Genomic DNA, 5,000 nt, shown 5'->3' with positions numbered 1-5,000 from the left:
TCATGCGGAGAGGTTACGTACCTCTCTCTCTCTCTCCGATTTCTTTAAATTCCTTTTTTTTTTGTTTTTTTTTTTGTTTTATGATATCCTGTTTTAGTTGTTGTTTAATATTAAGTGTTGGATCTATCGGTTAGTTAGTCTGTTTGTATTAGCGTTCACAGTTAGAAGCGGATCTTTATTCCCAAAATTCACAGTTGATTATCTTGGGAGGGGTAAGAATGAGTCAGAAGGTGAAGGTTAAAGAGGAAGGTCATTGAATGTTTAGATTTCGCTTTTCTTTTTATTATTGGAATTTTGTTGTTGTTTTTTTGTCCTTTTATTTATTATTATTATTATTTTTATATCTTCTTTTGTTTTGTAAATATTGAATGTTTTATTTTATTTATGATCTCAGTCGTTAATTTACATGTTTGGACTGTCTGTCTGTCTGTCTGTCTGTCTGTCTGTCTGTCTGTCTGTCTGTCCATAAACCTTAAAGATATTCGACATATCATCGACTTCGACCTCAAAATATATTCTCCGGTCGACTCCCTTAAACTATGTGTCTCGGATTATGGTGGGGGGAGGTTATGGTGGATGGGGGAGGTTATGGTGGGAGGGGGGAGGTTGGTGGTGGAGGAGAAGGGGAGTGGTGGATATGGTAGAGGGGAGGTTATGGTGGAGGGGAGGTTATGGTGGGAGAGCTTATGGGGGGATGGAGGGGAGGTTATGGTGGAGGGAGGAGGAGAGGTGGTAGAGGGGGAGGTTATGGTGGAGGAGGAGAGAGGTTATGGTAGAGGGGGGGGTGGGGAGGGAGGTTAGGGAGTGAGGCCTTGTGGTCGTCTTAATATTTATTTGTGTTTGTGAGTTTATCTGTTATTATCGTTTATTCATGTGGTTTTATTGTTAGGTCTTTCATTTGTCTGAATTTGGGAGTTGTCATAGATTCTCTCTCTCTCTCTCTCTCTCTCTCTCTCTCTCTCTCTCTTTGTCTGTTTCTATCTCGACTCAGTCATTTCTCTGAGTCATATCCTCGGTCACATCAATCACGTCACAACCATTAGATATATTTGTATCGTCGGTCACACGCCTCTAACCTAACCAAACCTAACCTAACCCAACCTAACCTAACCTAACCTAACCTAAGCTAACCTAACCTAACCTAACCTCAGTATATGTAGCACTATCTCCCCTGACCCATACATCTAAAGACGTAAGGGCGTGTACCGAACTGGTCTGTCTAACCTTTACAATATTTACACATTTTTACGATAACCTTCCATAGCATTTAGTTTATATTTACAGATTATTATTATGACAAGATTTTTTTTATTTTTTATTATTTTTTTTTTGCCCATTATAGAAAATTTATGTAACAATTTTAGTTTTATTTTCGACCAGGATAAGTATTTAGTATTTTGTTTTAAGTCTTACGTGGAGAAATATTGGAATTATATTATAGCGTTGATGGATATTTTATTTCACTGGATAATTCTATTTAATATCGGTCTTTTAAACTCAACAACTTACGTTAATGTGGGTATTATGACTCGACCTCAGAGCCATAAGTTAAGGTCACTGTCGGTGAGTGAAGAGAGAGAGAGAGAGAGAGAGAGAGAGAGAGAGAGAGAGAACACACTGGAATGCTGTATCCGGGTGTCGAACCAGAAAGCGGCCACAGGTAAACAAACATCACGCGGGAAAATGTCACGCCCACCTCCTCCTCCTCCTCCTTACTGACTATCGACCTTATCATGACGTAATATAGAGCTAAACACCTCCACCATTCACCTTTATACCACTCATAACGGAGCATTGTATCCTAAACCTTATATAACCTGTAAATAGAGGCCCATTGTATCCTAAACCTTATATAACCTGTAAATAGAGGCCGGATATTGACTAATTAATCTCCGGGGCGTGACAGTGTTATTAGATACATGTAAAGATGTCATACCATAGTTTGCCGGTAATTAACGCTAATACACTACAGCTGTTGTGTACCGTGAAACTTTTATTTAACAGGCTATATGTAGAGGGAAGTCGTTATATCGAGGGTCCGTTAGATGGAGGTTGTACTGTATATTATTTATCTCATTTAAAGAAGTATTTTAAGTTAGGTCATTCCCTCTCTGCCCTTGATAGTACTTTTAAATATAGTGAACGTTTAGGTAGAAAGAGAAGAATCAGCGTATGTGTGGCAACCATGACTTATGTAACTGTGTGTGTGTGTGTGGAGGACAATTTTGATGAGCTATTAAGACCCAAACAAGGCGTTAAAACAGTGATTTATTCATTTGTGGGAAGTGAAAGACGCTGGTGTTAAATGGAATGGTTTCTTAGCAGGTTCCACTATCTCTGCTGGGGCCTATTAGGACTGGTATTTACAGTATATTATGGCCAAATTTTACACACTGGTTTATATTATAATACGTCGTGGTAACTTCCTGAGCTTCACCTGATGCGATAAAACCATTTACTTCACTTAACACACTTCACTTATGATATAAATGGCTGTAAAGTGTATAAGTGTGTTAAATTCTTCACCATCCTCAAGACGAGATACCTAGTGTTGGGAAATATACCACGAACGAGAACACTGTTTTTGTTTTGGAGAGAACGAGCCTAAACAAATCTAACCTAAGCTAATGCTGTGTGTAGTTTTATGAAAGTAACATTATCTATGTTTGGTTAAATTCGCCTGAAAGATTTATGGTTTTGCAATTCTGTTCTTAGGATTTTATTTATATCTTGATAGTGATCATTATTCGTCTTGGAGAATGTCAAATTTTGTGACAGCGTTCTCTCTCTTATGTTGGCGGCGCGTTTCTTCTACCAAGATAATGGAAATAAAAGAACTCGAATACAATTTATAATAAGAACGCTTGTTAATAAGAAGAAAAGTAAGAATGCAGAGAGTGATTAAGAATAGATTAGAGAAGAAGCAAAAGAAAATAAGTCAGATGAAAAGACGTCTCAACAATTGAATGTCGCCATCAATATTCTGACCTGGCAAGATTATTCTCACAATTTATCAACGTCGTACATATATCTCAATCCTTCAACTTTTCGCCTTTAAGCCATTTTATTACTATGATAATTTATTGCGCTGGAAATTCTGAATGTTTTTCCTTTAGCATAAACCATTATACAAGTGTGAGCCCAGGAGCTGATATTTAAGCTCCCCCGGTGGTTAATGTTCCCGCAACCCTCCAGGGGGCAACACTCTCACACCACGCACGCCTCCACCAATCACGGCAAAGTAACGAACGAGATTTAATCTTGCTTGACCAATCCGGTTCAAGATATGCATGACTGCTGCTCAAGGGCGCGAAAACTTGAAAACATTCTTAAATTGTTTACCTCTGGAACTCCTGTATTGTTTACCTCGATATAATGACAAGAAAAATAAGAGTAATAATGATTGTTATTATAAAATTATATATTACTGAGATAAATTATTATTAAATATCGAACAAGATTCTTTAAGTCTGTTATTATTAAAAGATTATTATTATTGTTGTTCTGTGTTATTATGGAAGTTGTATAAATAAAGAACAAAATATTTAAATATTTATTTAATATATATATTTAAATGTCAATCTTCCCTCCCTCTATCTCTCCATCCCTCCCTCTACCTTTCCTTCCCTCCTTCTACCTTCCCTTCTCTCTCCCTTCCTTCCTTTTCGCCCTCTACCCTTTCTTCCCCCCTTCCACACCTCCAACACCCACACTACACCCTCTACACCCACACTACACCCTCTACACCCACACTACACCTCCAACACCCACACTACACCTCTAACACCCACACTACACCTTCAACACCCACACTACACCTTCAACACCCACACTACACCTTCACACCCACACTACACCTTCAACACCACACTACACCCTTCAAATTAATCAAAAGCACCACACCCCTCTACACCACACTACACCCCACACCCACACCACACCCCTCCAACACCCACACCACACCCTCAACACCCACATCTACACCCCTCAACACCTTAAGCACTACACCCTCAACACCCACACTATGGCCCCTCAACACCCACACGGCAATCTCTCTCACACCCACACTACACCTCCAACAATTCACACCACCTCAACACCCACACCACACCCCTCAACACCCACACCACACCCTCAACACCCACACTACACCCTCAACACCCACACTACACCCTCAACACCACACCACACCCTCTACACCCACACTACACCCCCAACACCCACACTACACCTCAACACCTGGCACACCATACCCGCACCACGTAACCTCACACAAGCTTCACAGTCATTTATGAGACTTTGAACTGCAGGCCACAAACTGAACCCACGATCTTACCTCTGTCCCTTCCCTCCTGTTCCTCCTTCATCTTGTTTTTCTTCCCCCCTCTCTCTTACCTCCTTTCCACCTCTTCCTCCTCCTGTCTTCCCCTTCATCTTGTTTTTCTTCTCCCCCTCTCTCTACCTCCCCTTCCACCTCTTCCTCCTAACTCATACTGATGGGTTTACCAGACGGGTGTACGATGAGTCACAACCTCCCTCCTCTCCTCCTCCTCTTACCTCCTATGAACGTCTCTCTCTCTCTCTCTTGTGGTCTTAGCTTGCCCATGACACTCCTTCCATTGCCCACATGACACTTCTATTGCCTATGACCCCCCACTGCCCATAGTCATAAACAATACACTCACACATACAAGGAAGTAACATAATGCCTAAAAAAATATATATTATAGACAATATATTGATGACTTGAAGGAGTAACAGGTTAATGAGATATTTACCTGGGGTGGCTAATTAACCAGGTGTTGTATAAGTAGAACTGGGTGCCAACAATCCTGGTGTAGACGTCTTACGAAAAAAAAAATGTCGGAATAATGACTTTTGAAGACATTTTAACTTAACTAAAATAAAAAAAAATAAAGAGATATTTAAATGAAGATGAAAGAAACGAAGAAAAACAGACATAGAAACACTAAGACAAGAGAATAGGGAACAGATGAAAT

The 5,000-nt window shown here is 40.0% G+C and overlaps 1 protein-coding gene across 4 annotated transcripts in view; it reads left to right on the top strand.

The window, feature by feature from the left end:
- LOC121868752 (dorsal-ventral patterning protein Sog-like) overlaps positions 1-5,000 on the top strand; it is a 77,765-nt gene that overhangs the window by 34,775 nt on the left and 37,990 nt on the right. The gene's annotated exons all lie outside the window — the stretch shown is intronic.

The sequence above is a fragment of the Homarus americanus genome, unplaced genomic scaffold, assembly GCF_018991925.1.
Source record: "Homarus americanus isolate GMGI-L3 unplaced genomic scaffold, GMGI_Hamer_2.0 scaffold30535, whole genome shotgun sequence".
NCBI lineage: Eukaryota > Metazoa > Arthropoda > Malacostraca > Decapoda > Nephropidae > Homarus > Homarus americanus.
Note: the sequence above shows the minus strand (reverse complement) of the source record. Positions and strands in the feature narration are given on the sequence as shown.